The sequence below is a fragment of the Chaetodon trifascialis genome, chromosome 12 (genome assembly GCF_039877785.1).
Source record: "Chaetodon trifascialis isolate fChaTrf1 chromosome 12, fChaTrf1.hap1, whole genome shotgun sequence".
NCBI classification, from domain to species: Eukaryota; Metazoa; Chordata; class Actinopteri; order Chaetodontiformes; family Chaetodontidae; genus Chaetodon; species Chaetodon trifascialis.
In genome coordinates, this window is record NC_092067.1 from 5,638,381 (window position 1) to 5,655,451 (window position 17,071).

At 42.3% G+C, this 17,071-nt stretch overlaps 1 pseudogene; it reads right to left on the bottom strand.

The window, feature by feature from the left end:
• Positions 1 to 6,603: 6,603 nt before the first annotated feature.
• LOC139340614 (uncharacterized) overlaps positions 6,604 to 17,071 on the bottom strand; it is a 48,221-nt pseudogene continuing 37,753 nt past the window's right edge.

Below are 17,071 nucleotides of genomic sequence, written 5' to 3' on the forward strand. Positions count from 1 at the left end.
AAGATCTACAAGATAAAGTGAGATGGAAAATACAGAGTTTCAGAGGAGACATTTGGCATTGTTGAACAGCCCTTACTATAAGCCTACCCACACATACAGTACTGCACACACACCACATGGAGCAAGTTAAGCACGGGTTTCATACTAAACCCAGAACCTGATCAGATCATTATTTGCTGTAGAGATGGGTGAATCTAGAATTGAACCGTTTCCCAGAGTCATGCAGGATTTGATCTATGGCAGTTTAGCATCCAGCGAGGTTTGGCGAGGAAATGATAAGACCTGAAGAGGAGAGCAAGATGGAGATGGAGAGAGAGGCAGTAGGAAGGAGGCCCATTTTTTGATTGCTCTCTTGTGTATAAGCATTATATATTCTATGAGATTTATTCTCTAAGGCTTTCTTCAAGGGAGTTTAGTTTACTGGGAAGTCTATTTGTCTTCCCGACTGTCCCTGACTCCAGCTGGCATGTGCATGTATGTATGCAGCAGATTGAATTTCATTTATGCACAGATTGGAAGTTTAGTCCAATATCGCAGGCAGAGCTTCTCTGGAGGCAGAAAATCTCACTGGCTGAGTGGAACCAGCCAGAACGTGAGATTTTCTGAGAAGTTAGCCTTAAGTTTATTGTAAGGGAAGACAGAGGGAGTCCAACAAAGTGAAGAACATACACTGAAAGAAATGTTGCGTAGTCATAATAAGGAGTTTGTGACTTAAACTGGCTGATTTTCCAGTTTCAAAAGCCTGCTCAGGAGACCCTGGATACCTAAATAAGTTGTGATGGGTGGTAATGTATTATAGTAATGGGTTACTCTGGCATTTTGAGAGGTGGGCTTGTTTTCTGTACCACAGGGAGCTGGACAGGAGCATGACATTTAAATTCAGACTGGTGTGGGACATGTAAGCACTCAGATGGTGCTGAGGTTGGGTGAGGCGGCAAACTTCCACCAAAATTTTCACAGCAGACATTTTGATGTGCTGTTACTTATAACGCTGACGATGCCTCTGTCGTAGTCAGGATGTGGTACGCTTGCAAGACAGAGTATTTTTTCTGATTTCTCTAGAAATATTTGGCACTGATTTCTGAATTTAGGTTTAGACACAAAGGTCTAAAAATGTGACTTACTGATTGTTCATATGGTATGTTTTATGATTTAAAAATGTACATGTGTAACTGATTAAAACAACCATAAAACGTATGTATGTCTAAATTAACACAGTAAATAGTCACAAGACATTTGAGAGACAGTAAACAAGATATGAAATAAAATGCCATCATAAAAGCCAGTAATGAAATCAGAAACCACCTGGCTTTCCTGACAGTTCAGTACAGATACTTAATATGAGTGTTACATATCCTGTGATGGCCTAACGGCCTCGTTGTACAGTAGCAGTGAGTGGCCTTGAGCAACGGTCGTTAGATGATCACGGAGCATGCTAAACATATTATGCGAGTTTATGACTAAGCAGCAGGAGGCAGGTAGCCTGGAAGACGGAGGAAACAGGAGGAGGAAGACCTGCTGTCCATAAACAGAGGAGTGTGTGCATGTGTGAGAAAGTTTGTGTGTGTAGGAGAATCTGTGTGCATGTGTCTGTGTGAGAAAACCCCAAACAAAGCCTCCTTGTCAGATGCAGTTTTGTTAACTTAACTGTGGAGCTTTCACATCTTTTGACCTATATTTCAGTCACTGGTTCTTTCAGGCATGTTTTGGTTGATTTACACATTCAGATTGGGTTCTCATGGCCAGTAATAAGAAGAGGAGGAAGAAGAAAAACAATATTACTTCTACTGTGTCCTTATCTGTTTATTTGTGTTAAGATAAGTAGATTTCCTTCTCCATGTTGCTTGAGCTCTCTGATTATTGGGTGCAGATTGGTGAGAGCTGGAAAAGCATATATACAGGTGTATAGTTTCAGCTCCATAAATCTGGTCCTCCCTGCAGAGAGAGATGAAACTGCATCCTATAGGGCTGGCATAGGCAGACAGAGGGACTCTCATACATCATATCAGCAGTACATGGACTCCTGCAGTTCAAGTTAGAGATCGACAACCTTACAACTCTATGTCTATTTCTGTGTAAGTACATTGTGAGCAATGGAAAAAAAATGTGTAATCCCTTGTATGTGTAGGGGAGAGCTGAAAAGTTAAACTTTTCATATAAAGGTCATTCTGAAAGGAAATGTTACAGGCAGACGCTGCCTTACATTGTGATCAACAACTCACGTGTGTGCTATCAATACCAGGCAAAGCTTTGTATTAATATGACACATATAATGACACAGAAAGCTAGGCAACATACTGCTGTGGAAAAGGGTAGCAGCAAAATGTAGTTTAGCACCTAAAGAAGGCCCACCTCAAAAATAAATAAATAACACCTCATACAACCCCAACTCCAGAGTCGGCAGTTCACAGTGGCAACCCCACAAAAAATCCAAACTAACCCTTTAAATATTGCCAATGGTGTGATTGAATCGAACTCCATCCATCCATCCATTATCTATACCGCCTATCCCTTTCGGGGTTGCGGGGGGCTGGAGCCTATCCCAGCTACAATGGGCGAGAGGCGGGGTACACCCTGAACCGGTCGCCAGCCGATTGCAGGGCCACATGCAAAGACAGACAAACATTCACACTCACACTCACACCTATGGACAATTTTTTAGAGTCATCAATTAACCTAATGAGCATGTTTTTGGTCTGTGGGAGGAAGCCGGAGTACCCGGAGAGAACCCACGCATGCACGGGAAGAACATGCAAACTTCACACAGAAAGGCCCCGCCTGACCCGGGGATCGAACCGGCAACCTTCTTGCTGTGAGGCACGCACACTACCTGCTGCGCCACCGTGCAGCCCTGAATCGAACTCTTTTAGAAATATATATTTGGTCATCTTGCTCAGAGCCAGCAAAGAGGACGTTTTATGTCTGTGTATCCCGAGCAGAGGGGGAGCTTCACTGGAGGATAAGGGCTTTGTTCATGGGGGTCGCATTTTGTGGTTCTGAGAGACATGTTGCAACAACTTTTGGATGCATTAACATGATAATTGAATTTTAATAGCTATGGCAGCCTCTGAACTTTTCATTTAAGAAGAAGAAGAAGAAGAAGAAGAAGAAGAAGAAGAAGAAGAAGAAGAAGAAGAAGAAACGTACTTTATTAATCACATTACACAAGGTGTTAGTTGCGGCAGACCAGGAGCAGGGGACCAGTATTTTCTCTGTCACCATTGCTCAAGTGGTGATCTTCTTGCATGTTTTTAGTGGGGGTTATTACAGAGGAAACAGCGGATGAACACGGGGAGAACATGCAAACTCCACACAGAAAGGCCCTTTTTCCTCGAGCAGCAGGCACCAAAGGCATGGTGGAGGTCATGCCACCAGCGCCCACAGCGGGATTCAAACCGGGGACCTTCTAGCTGCGGGAACCACTTGTGCCACCATCATCTAAATTTCTTGACTGAATACCTGCACCAGCCTCAGCTGTACTTTATGTTTAGTGCTAATTAGCAAATATTAACTAAAAGACAAAAGCCTCACAGATCCACTATAGCTGCAGACTCTTGGTCTTGCTTAATTATGCCCTCCTGGTCAGGAATAAAATACTGAGTTGATAGAACTGAATATGTGCATATACGTATATATACTGTATATCACACTGTAGTAGAAGGAGCATATAAAAAGTAATACTCACAAAAAAGAATATACATGCATCAAACCCACATGGCATTTATTGAGCCAAGCTGTCTGTTGGTCTCACTGTCTGCCAAGATGCCAAGTCATCAAGTGTCTCAGTTAGACTGTGGACTCCATGAACGTGACCTTCCAAACTGGAGAGAGATTTATGGTTCGGTTAAAAGCTTAGATCTGGGATCATGTGTTTTGGATTTCAGTCCGAAAGAGGTTTTCATTATTTTGATCATTAAAAGAAAATGGGAAACATTTCAGCATTAAATGTTGCTGACCCCAACCTTGATCGCTCACCAAACAGAGTGTCTGAAATTTTACCCACTGGTGCTTTCCTGGGGTGGCATTGTGTGTGTGTGTGTGTGTGTGTGTGTGTGTGTGTGTGTGTGTGTGTGTGAGTTGGGGGTGCACACATGTGTCTGCACATGTGCCTGTGTGTGCCGTAATGTATTATTTCAGTTATGGGACATAAATCTGTTTACACAGCCACATTGTGAGGACTCGTCTTTCTTACGGAAACAAAATGCAAATCCCCATAATGTAAATGAAGACTTGGGTTAAGTTTATGGTAAGGTCAGGTTGAGGTTAGTTTTAGGCAAGTAATTGTTATGGTCTGGATAAATCTCTAGGAGATGAATATCATAACTGTCCTACTCTATCCGTCACCATCAATACTGAGATTTGAAAAGAAGGGAAATTTCCTGGCACCCCGCCCTGGACCATCCGACCACCCCTACCATTGTCCACATACCCCTCGCACACAGGATTGAATTAACTTGTCCCTAAATTAAGTAAGTGACTACAGTTAAGTGGTCAGAATAAGATACCTTATTGAAAGTGAAATGCTGTGAACATCTCTGCATTATATAAATGGAAACACAAAAGGCCAGATAAACTCAGCACTTAGTTTATTCATGTATGTACACATCACTTACACATTATGACTCAGGATGGCAGAAGCACAATCTGATATCATCGTGTTATTGTTGTTCCTACAATTTACGTGGTTCCAGGACCATCATGCAACTGACCAATCACAATTTTTTAATGTAGAAACCAGAAAAAGACCGGAAACATAAGCACATGGCTTAGTTGGCCTTTCTAAAGTGATTAATGATGTTAAATGGTCTGTTTTAACCCAAACCATGACCTTTTCCTGAACTTAACCAAGCAGTTTTGTTCCATAAACCCAACCAAACTGCAACAGAAAACTGAAAATAAGAAAAATTAACTGAAAATAACAATAAAGTGACCTAAGTCTAACAATAACAAGTCAACAATATAATGTGTTCCACACAGGGAAGTGGACCCCAGTCTTGCTGAGAAAAGACTGGTGCTTGACCCATTCATCTACCATGACCTGCTTCCTATATGGACTTTGTTGCTTTTTGGTCAGTTGCAATGTGCCCAGAGATTTGTTGCTTTTCCAACTACTGACCAATAACCTGCCTCTGTACAACATGGACGCTCCTGTCAGGCATCATAGTGCCTAAGATGAATAGGCACATGGCCCAATACATGAGCGGGGTCAGGAAAGGAATTGGTAGCAATACTAGGGGAGCCAAGCACCAGCTCCTGGTCGATAGAGCAGTCACCCAAGACTGCAAGCCCAGCCAACCAACCTGTGCACCACCTGGACTGACTACAAGAAAGCCTATGACTCAATGCCACATACAAGGATCTTGGAATGCTTGTACAACATTAACAGGACACTAGGAGCTTTCATCTAGATCATAACGGGGCTGTGGAAAACAACTCTGGAAGCCAACCTAATTGCACAAGTCACCATCTTGTGCAGCATATACCAAGGCTGCTGCTGCTGTTCTGCTGCTGATTCAGGCCTATGCACCACTGCTGTTCCACTATGCTCTGCATAGGCCTGAATCCCCTCAGCCAGATCATCATGAAGAGTTTAGCTACCAGTTCCAAAGCGGAGCAACTATCAGCCACCTTCTTTACATGGATGACATCAAGCTGTATGCCAGGAATGAGCGAGACATCGACTCCCTGATCCACATCTCCAGGATCTACAACAACGATATCAGGACTGGACAAAAGTGAGCAGATGATATCAAAGAGAGAGAAGATGATCAGAACTGAGGGGGTTGAACTACCAGAAGGCAGCAGCAACCATGAGGAGGCCGGAAGGAAGTCAGCCACAGCCAAATACTTAGAATGAGTAAGGCAGGTCAGGCTATCAACACATATGCACTACCATTCCTCAGATACCCCGCTGGTATAATCAGCTGGCCAGAGGAATAGAAGCCACAAATATCAAGACAAGGAAGCTCCTCACAATGCATGGAGGAGTTTCACCCCAACTGGTGAGCATCAGAGCCACTGTCCAGGATGAAATGACTAAGATCCAGGACTACATCCTGATGATGGCACCCAAGATAAATAGAAAAAGTGGCTGATATCAAGAAATCCTACCAGTGGATGGAAAAGACTGGACTGAAAGACAGCAGAGAAGCACTAATCATGGCTGCACAAGAACAAGCCCTCAGTACAAGATCAATATAGGCAGGGGTCTACCACACCAGAGAGGACCCCAGGTGCAGAGGAAGAAAGGGGACAAATGACTTGAAGTAAATGTGAAATAGTTCAGATGAATGTGAAATAGTTGAGATGAACACAACAACATGAACACTTCTGGGATGACTGTGTTTACTTAAGTTCATAAATAGGATCCTTGTGCATGTCCCTGGGGAGTTGAGGAGGTGCAAGGTGTAGTGATGTGTCAGGCAGACTGCAACCTCCACTTGCATGTTTACCCTGTAGACAAACTTCAGGGCGTCCAGCAGGGGGCCTGTGAGTTCCTTCAGGTGGGTCAACACCAGTCTTTTCAAAGAATTTCATGACCAAACACATCAGGGCAACAGGCCTAGAGTCCTTTCATTCCACAATAGTAGGTTTTTTGGGGGACTAGGAGGATTGTGGAGTGTTTGATGCAGGAGGGACTTCACACTGCTCTCCTGACTTGTTAAAGATCTGCATGAAGATGGGGACCAGCTGGTCAGCACAGACGTTCAGATAGGACGGTCTGGGCCAGGTGCTTTCCTGATGCTCTGTCTCCGAAAGAGCTGACACGCATCCTCTGACCAGATCTTGAATGCAGGTGCAGGTCAGTGAAGAGGGGTGAGGGAGTGGCATGGCTGTTTAAAGACTGAGTTAGAGTGGGTGAAGGGTGTGAGTGCTGGCTTATCAAACCTGCTGCAAAACACATTCTCTGTACAGTACTAAACTGTAAGGCTACCCAAATAACCCAAAACATATTCAAACCTCAGAGGGAATTTCCTAATTTGAATCCAGACACAATAAGTCTGGAACACGTCCCCACAAAAGAACCAATACATGGCCAAGACTTCTATTAAATGTATTGTCCTGTCTAACTATACTAAGTGACTCCCACTACCACAACAATCATTTGGTAGGATTGTTTGATAAAATGCAGATGTCCCTGAAATCCAGGATTACTTAAAGTGCTTACTCACCATTCTGAATACATAACAAAATAACAACATCAAGGTCATGGGTGGCGTGCATGTGTCCAGTGGGATTTGCTTTGGAACGTCAATGGATGTCAGGAAAGCCCCAGGTTCTTTCACATGTCAATTTCTTACCAACAGGAATACAGAATAATAGTTGTCTCACAGATCTATGGACCAAATGCGGCAACACAGAGGTCTGATTGAGTGAGCAAAATTTTTAAATTTTCAAATTCAACTATGATGCAAGCTTTAATCTGTGGATACCAGCCCAAATTACACTGCAGCTTTTACAAGTTAAGTAAGTTGTGTGATCACAGTATTCTTGTTTACACAGTGTTAAATGAGTAGAAATAATCATTAGCTTCAAATAAACTAACCTTCCTTAAACACAAGTGCATCAGATGGATCCATGATAAACGATTTGTAATCTATTTAAAAAGCACAACAGTTAGCCTGCATCTTTTAAATTTCCTCAACATGAATTGAAACAACTGCATTTAAATTCATGCTGTGTGGAAAGGTAGAAGATCAATCTTAGTTTTAGAATCTCTACTTATTGACGTGTCTGGCAGTGGGACTGAGATTGCTGCACAAGTGTCTGTAAGGAGCTGGCTTATCTTCAACATCTGCCCTCACCTCAACCATACCCATCTGAAGGAGAACCTATCGTATTACACCTATTAAAACAAGAGCAGTGCTGCCTGGGAGGCTGGCTTCAGGGCAAAACAGTCGTTTCCCTTTGGATTACTCAACAAATCCTCACAGAAGACGGGCCGCAACTCAAATCTCCACTGCAGGTGTTTCTTGCTGATGTTGAGGTGAATAAGCACTGTTACATGAATGTGTCTTGAAAATATATTAAACAGTTGACATGAGACAACAGAGGTGATTTGGGTCTGTGCAGGGATTTTCAGTCATTTGTATGTGAAGATCGATTTACAGCATCTAAAATCTTTCCCAGCACTGAAAGGAAAACAAGAATCTGTGAGATATTTCAAGGCAGCTAAAATCAAAACATCCAACACATGCAGTGACAGGAGACAGTACAGTTTGGCCCCAAAATTGCAAATTTACTTCCTGTACCATATTTATGCTGAACACATCTACCCCTGTCAGCACACACCTTGACCCAGCGCTGATATCTGTATGTTGAAGAGAGCAGATGTGTCAGAACTGAAGGTGAAGAAGTGTGAGCTGAGAGAAACGTGGTGAGTGACGACTCCATGTTTATTCCTCCATGGGGAGAGGGCTGTCATTGCTGAATTCCTGTGAATGAAGTATGGCGTCCAATTCCTGTGAGCCAGATAATTCACAGTTATAGGTCTGATGTATCCAACGTGGACGTGACACTTCCACAAGAGTGTTGAGAATTCACACAAGGCCCGGCCACAGAGACTCCCGTGGAGCCACTAATACTTGCAGTTTTAAGAGGGATGGTCACCAGCAGATATGACAGACAGGCTGCGAAGGTGGTGAGTTATTTAGTTAGATGCTGAATCCGAGCTGAGAAGGTTGAGGATGAATTGTCACTGGGGAGCTTTCAGTAACAGTAACTTTCTTTGTTTTAAAGCACTTTGGGCTGCATTTCTTGAATGAAAGTTGTTTCTTATCATCATTATTATTACAAATGAGATTAATGTCTTATCAATGATAAAAATGTCAAAGTGCACTATACCTCTGTTTTTTATAGATAATACAATTGCTCAATATAGATGTTGTATCCTGCTAGATAAACATCTCAACATTAAACACTAAAAGCTTGAGATATCATGTTTATTGCAGCCCCATTAGAAGGCAGTAATATCAAAGCTTGCGTATTTAATCTCTCTTTCTCTGCATGTTTATGCTTGTGCTGCTGCAGCCTTTACATTCATCTGACAGCTTTCAGACTTGTGCTGTGTTCAAAGCGCTGCAGAAATGTTACACCATCTGAACTACTAAGATTGCTGTTGTGACTTCTATCTGTTAGTGACTTGGGCACTTATTCAAACATGAGCCCAACATCTTAAATTACTTCAGATTAATGTAAAGGGTCCACATGTGAAAAGGGTTTTAGAAAGAGATGTAGTATGTTAGGATGTATGTAGTATGAGTCCATGAGAGGCACATACTGGAACAATGTGTCCTCTACACCATACAGACCTAGCAATGTCCGGATTAGATAATGATGCATCTTTTGATGTTTCCCACCAAAAACCCAGGAATGGTAGGAATGTATTTAATATGACGAGGTAAAAGCAGCGAATGAATGATGATGGAGTGATGACTCTATTACTTTAACCTGGCCATTGTTGGGATGTCCAGGAAAGTAAATAAATGAAAGGTGGTTAAAATTAATATTTTACCACAAATAACCAGTAAACGGCAGATTTATGTCTGAATCAGTTATCATAAAGAACAAACATTACAGAGGAGGAGAGTCAGGGAGACAAACTTACTTTGTGACATGATGACAGCCTGTTCAGCACGTACAGCTTCCTCCTTATTTACTGTCTGCTGACAGCCAAGGTCGTCTCAAAGTCACTCAGGCAGCCTTTGTGAGCCCAAGACAAACACCTTTTCCCATTAAAGATCTGTTATTGTTGTTGTAGCACAGGGTCAGACTCACTCTCTCTGGCTCTGCTGTGTGTGGAGAAATTTATTTAAAACTGAAGACTTGTGTTTCAAAATGAAATATTGACTTTAAAAATATTTGTTTACTCTGAGATCTCCAAAAATCACAGCGGGGATTAATTTCTGTTTAAATATTGTGTCATAATATAACAACTAATTTAGGGTGTTTCATTTGAAACTTTTCTCAGACTGTCCAAAAAACTTTGTAGCATGTACTTTATGATTGGGAAATAAAATTTAAAAAAAGAGCATTCACACATTTTCCAAGACTTTTAAAACACTTGCTTTGTGAAAACTGTGTTGATGGAGCCTCTGTGGGGAATCCCCACTGTGTCTCATTGACATTATCTATTACTTCATACATGTTGCTATCATGTCCCAAGGAACCACCTGAGGTTTGGGTGGGTATCCTGCTCGCTTGGGGTTGTTTTACATCCAGAAAGACAGCTTCCCTCACCACGCTCAGATATTCCATATCAGATATCACAGTCAGTTATCTCTTCTGGGTTCCTGGGGTTTCCTTGGCTCAGAGGCTGAGCTGAGCCTGAATTCCTCCAAGCTCGAGCCCCCTACTGAAGACCAAACCTGGGGTTTCAGCTGCCCTGCTCCCCTACTCTCAGTTCTTCTAAGTGACTGTAAACCTGCTCAGGTTTTCACCTGCTGTGGCCATGAAACCCAAACTGGCTATAAAAGTTAAAAAAAAAAAAAAAAAAAAAAAGACGGAAAAAGAAAGAAATATTATTCTGCCTTCATTTCCTTCCCTGCTCAGAGAGAAGATTAGAGGCTGGTTCTCAGTGATATACTGTTCATGAAACACACTCCAGAAACCCTTCCTCTGCACTGAGCTCATTTGTGGGAGGCTGATTGGACCGGAAGTGAAGTTGGAGAGCTGGACTTCACTGCTGCAAAGGAGAAATGAGCATGTTTCCAGTAATCTTCCTCTGCCTCACTGTACCTGGATATCTATCAGTGATATTCTGTTTTACGAGGAGAGTGCAGGATGGAGCTGTACTCAATGGAAGTTATTTAAAAGGTCTACACCCCGAGCTCCCCCCTACACACCCCATCACCCCTTCATCCCTGGCATGTCGGACCTGCAGTGGAGCGTGTAATCGTAACACCATGTCCAATGCTGGAGAGAACTCACAGGCCAAATTGTCCATGTCATCGCCCGCTTCTGGCTGTGAAATACTGGACCTGACATCATCGCCCCTCATGGAGACGCACAGAGGGACTGGAAGAGGGGTGGGTTGTATAGGATACAACAAGATGGGGGTGAAGCTGTGAGGAATGTTGTATCTGTGGAAGTCGTTACGTCAAATTCCCCAGGTAGACATCTAAAATTATTACCCAGTTCCTTTTTCCCTTTAAATGTTGCTTCCGCTCTCTTTTTCTCTTTCTGTCTTCCCACTATCCTGCTTCCCTTCATCATCCTACCCCTTTTTTAATTTGTCACTTCCTGACTCTTTTTTTAACACAGCAGAAGGCCACATCTGGACCATCTTGTCTAGCACTGAGTGAATAAGTCGTCAAGATAGCTTTAATTTCTTGACCATGGGCAATTTCAGGTCCAGCCACCACCTGGACTGGAATTTCATAATATTCAGGGAAAGGCCACTTGGTCTGCAGTTTTTGAGAGCACAATGGCCACATGGCAGGAAATCAAGGCCATAAATTAAAGGCATGATTCTGATTTCACTGGAAGTGAGATGCCTCACTTCTTAGCTGCCTCCATCATTCGCTCAGGAAAAAAAAAAAAAAAAAATGCCCCTGGTATAAGCGCATCAAAGCTGTTGCTGATAAAAGATAGTTTACAATAGTTTTGGTATAACTCGAATTTTCAAGATATGGCGATGGCCAATAACGCAAAGGCTTTGAGTTAAATAGGCTGAAAAGCAGAGTGGGGTGCCAAGGCCACGGGAGGCAATGGGCATAAAAATTTCTGAAGGGCATCTAGACCAGACAGAGGGGTGGAATTCCTGCCCTGACCACCACCCTTACAGTGAGATACTGCTTCAGCAACGTACAGCAGGCTTCAGAACTGTCCAAAGTTACACTAAAACTAGTCCCTTTAGACACTTTGGTTTTTGGACTTCAGCTTTTGAAATAATGAAACAGATGAAACAATTGCAGTGCTGCTTTGAATTCACATAAACAGTTAGTCCACAAACCTCACACTCTTGTGTTTTTACATATTACTTTTACATATATATATCTGCACTATATGAGTTTGCACATTGCAATTCTCTACAAAACAAAATGGGTCCACATTCCCTTCTAGAGAGAACAACTGAGGAGGTTGAGGGCACCTAACGTTGTCATTGTTCTGCTGTCCATGACTTCACTGATGTTGACTTTGTGGATGCAGACCCTGCAAAAGAATACCCGGCAGAAGAAGCTTGGAGAAGTCATGCCTGAAGTGTAGAGAGAGAAGCCGACTTACAGACAGCTTGCTGGACTGGAATCAGATCTGTCACCCTCTGAAATTTCACAAATGCTGAAAGCGTTGCTAAGTTAATGACATCCAATCTGATGCTAAGGAGCTGCTGATTTCCCTGCTTTACTTATCTTTGCTCGTCATGCCCTAACCTTCAAGTTACCCAACAAGTTGGACCAATATCAAATTAGAAGTTTTTTTTAACCTTTTTCATACTAATATATGTTTAAACAATATTTTAAATATTAAAAATAGTAGTTATTGTCTCTCATATATCTATACAGAATTTGACTATTAGTAAACGCTGAAACAGGATGAAAGACATCAACTTTTCTCATCACTAAAGTGCAAAAGTGTGCGGATGACAGATAAAACAATTAACATTCATCTCTGTCTACAGCCAGAAGTGAAGCTGAATGAGTAAATGAATGTTGCAAACACACTTGAGCTATAGATGTATTCACCATCATGCCTGAAAATCAGAGACAGAAGTGGTGACCTCATTCACAATTAATGACCTACAAACCAAAAAAACAAAATAAATAATAAAATTTAAAAAAAGTAAGGTACATGAGTACTTAAAAAGACCATAACACCAGACTGTAAAGCTGTGTTTCATTGATTTCAAACCTCTCTCACCTCTGACCGCCTCCAGCATCACTGCTGGGCTGTGGTTGGACGTGGTCGGAACTACGATCTGTTGCACCTGTAAGCACATCCCACAGTGATGTAAATCACTGTAGGTCAGGCTCTCCTACCAATGTGCTCCGCACATTGCTCCTTTAAGCATAGGAGATTCTCTGGTGAAGTCAGACTGCTTTTTACTGAAGGAATCAACAGTTGGCATAGTTGCTCATACACCACGGGCTCAACTCCAGGTATTTGTCCTGCACACTGACACTCAACAGAGCTGAGGCTGGGTGGGCAGGTGTTAACGAGTAGTTAGTGTGTGAGGGCTGTGTCCTTGATGCTGCGCTAATGGCTCTCACTGGCTGGTCACGATGCCAATGCTGTTTGTGTGATGCACAGTAAAATAAATGTATTAACAATATCAGATGTCATTGTGTCCTGGCTTCAAAGGTCAGTCCATATCATATCAGCAAATATCAGGTTCTAAAAGGTGGAGTTATGGCGTGCTTCTACCTAGCCCCATCATGCCCCTCCTCTGGGGTTTCTGTGACGGTGGTTGTGGATGGGCAGCTGCGACCTCGGGAGACCCACCGGCTCACAGGCATCTCTGACCAGCTCTCACTGGTCCTTTTTAAGTGTTTGACAGGTGAAATACGACAAGCTAATCTCCCTGCCCCTCTCAGGGACACGGCCAGAGAGAAAAACATTAGTCCTGACCTTGGAGTTTCAGATGCAAATACATTCTAGAGGAGACAACCGGTCAACCCCTCAGTGACCCCCATAGTTTACTACCAACATGCACATACACACGGACGTGCTACATGCTCACACAGAGGCAATTTCTCACAAGCAAACAATTACTCATTTCTGTTGAGGAACAACATGCGCACGCACGCACGCACGCACGCACGCACGCACACACACACACACACACACACACACACACACACACACACACACACACTGCACACATGTTGATACTCATTCATGCCTGTTAAGAAGAAGCATGTCCACAAACCATGAAAAAAAAAACCCATACTGCTGCTCTTTAATCCAACAAAAGATAAAACAAATGGCACATGCTACGTGTAGAAATGCCATCTAAATTTAGTTCATGTGGTATATCTCAAAGCAAGGCCTTGTCTACACATAAAAACCTGAAATATGAAACCGGCCAACAACATGTTGGTGAATACGTACTCACATCTCCTTCTATTTATATGAGGTTTGCTTTATTTTAATGTGATAGAGTATGACTCACAAAGTAGCCTCTCAGCTTGCAGCTTTATATTCAGCCACTGTGAGAGGGCTCACACCAGGGAAGTGAATCCCACTACATGGCCATGAAAACAGACCATGTTACACTTTGGCCAGTTCCTTGAAAAACTGTGCAGAGGCTGTCCCATATTTCTGTCCCGAAGTTCTCATGAAATTATACCTGCTCTCTGTTTAAGTGAGGCGAAAACACAAATCATTAATCATTCTCTCATACAAATCATACACCCGAGTTGAAAGAGGTATGCTTTACCACAGAACAAATATTAGAGAATTATCAGTAGACTGTATCATTAAAAGTACCCACCTAGGCAGGTTGTCAGGTTTAATGTATTATTATTACTGGTACATTAACATGTAAGCATGTTTTTGTAGCTGTCCAAGTGGAGATTATTTACATATGCAGAAACAACTGTAATCGAATAATGTATAACTTTGGCTTGAGGATAAATATGAAGCTCATGTTGGATCCTGATTTTTCTCTTTTTCTTTCTTTTTGCTGGCAAATACATCTTCTTTTGTCCTTAGGCTGTTGCTCACATAGCAAGTTACAGAAAGGCATAAAGAAACTGAAGCTGGTGCGTGATGATTCACTTTGAATCTGACAAGCATCCTACTGTCTGAGGCCAGTCGGCGAAGATTCTCAGACTTTCAGGTCATAGCTAAATGTACAATGTCATCTGAAGAACTTGCTGTTGGTCCTAATGATGTTTCTTCACTCATCTAGAAAGCTTCTTTAGTTCTTCTACTATGCCTCAGGCATTTTAACCTGTGTGGGTCTTTCACATTGGTGTCACATGAGTTAGGGTGCAGACTGTTAGGAAACTGCATGGAAGAGGGTGCCAGGGCAGCACTGTAACTAGCACACACTGATCCTGCAGGTTCTCTCTTCTGTTCAGGGACTGCTGCCTCAGTTTATTTCCAGATGCGTGACTTAGTACCAATCACAAGTCATGTGATACCTTCCTAAAATACTGTTAAAATACTTCAGTTAATTCATATTTTAACCTCAGTCTCTCACCAGTGGTATTTGGTTGCAAAAAATTCTGATTATATTCCCACAAATCTCAGCTCAGCCAATCGCAAAGGATGTTGGACAAGAAGCATTTTCTCTCTTGAGTTTGAGCTTGAAAGCTGAAGAAGTTTTTCAGCATTGGTGAAGATTTTTAAAGGGAAGTTAAAATGGTTGGTTGTAAAATAATGTTCACCACAACTGTGCCTCACAAAGTAACAGGACCATTGTGCATATGTTATTTTAACTGCAGGTAGGAAATACTGTGAAAGATAATTTCAGCCACCAAACCACACACTTACTGTCTGAAGACTGATGTTTGATAGTGTCACATGGTGAAAGGGTCAAACATTTTCATTGGAGGAATATAAGGGCTGCCTCCACCCATTAAACCTGCTGCCACTACGTCTGCCTCGCCACACTCCTGTAGCATTAGTTTTGTGGGTCTGTAAAGTCCATTGACAAGAGCTGAGGGATAGAGGGCCGGCTGACTCAGGCAGCTCAGGGCTTGTTAACACAATTTTCCTTTAACCCACAACATGAAATCAAGCAAAGAAGGCCAGATACATGACCTCTAATCGACATTCGAGGAATTCGGCTGACGCTGCAACAAAGCCCACCTCAGAAGAAGACAGGACTGTTCTTTTTTGTATACCTCTGATTGGTTGTTTCACTCTCTTGTTTTTCCTCTTTTTCAAAGATAATGCATGACTATAGTCACCACAGATAATACATGTCAATAGATAGTAGATGACTCATGACACATCACATTTCATTCATAATAAGAGAAAATTTCACTTGTTCTTGCGTGAGGCCCTGCGTCTTACTGACATCATTATGATGTCAAGATGTCAGGTAAATGGACTACATTTTGCACAACAATAAGTTGAGAAACATTTGTTTTCAATGATTCAACCTGTGGCCAGAACATTAAAAAGTTTTACTGTTGCGTTCCCAAAGATGCAAAAAGTTTGTTTGCAAAGAGCAGCAGAAGAAGAGGATCTTGACTGCTGAGTAGAAATAGCCACTATGTCTGAGCAGCTCCAATTTTATCATCACCTAAGGAAGGAGACATCACAGGAACAGTCTTTTTAAAAGGACAGCCTTTTTATCAAGATGCCTTTGTTGCACTTTCCTCCATCAGTGCAAACAGTCAGTGGCAATTGCATATGTTATGCATTATAGGCTGAAGAAATACAGATGTAATGTGTTTGACAATGCAGTGTGTGATTGTGTTACACTGGGTGTGCTGCTCTACAGTATCTGCCTGGGCTGACGCAGAGGGGCCTTTTAGAGAGACGATGGGACCTCAGGTTGGGTCTGTTACAGAGAACAGGTGGTGGACACGTGCTGCAGCGAGCCTCAGATGTTCACATTCTTTATAATAAGTACATCTCTGTCATCAAAGGACTTTTTTATAAATCAGGGAGTTTCCTTCTTTTTTGTTACAGGAAAATCCTGCTGGTGAAGGAAGTTCTGCTATCAAATTTCAACTTTTCATCCGCTTTGAAAAGTACAATCTGTCAAGACGAATATTGCAAACATGTCTGTTTTGTCTAGATAAAATGGAACAAGAATAAAGGAGGTACGAAGAGAGAAAGAGAATAAAATGGAAAGGAAGAGCATGTGGAAATGTGCAGCAGGAGAGTATAAGAGCAAAAGAATATTCAGCAAGAGATGAAAATGATGATGAACAAATCCCTGCTTTCCTCTCATCCTAACAAGAGAGAAAGGACTGTTATCTGAGAGGAGAGAAAGACAGAAATAACGGTAAAAGGTTAGGACCACACAAAACCTGCACACAATTCATGCTTGCTCTGAATCTCAAGGGACCCCTAAGCCATACAGTGAGGTAATTCAGACCATCTGCTCGGCTGAAGAGGGGCCCTCCATTTTAGCAGGGTTCTATAAAACAGCTTTGGTGGGTGGATTCAG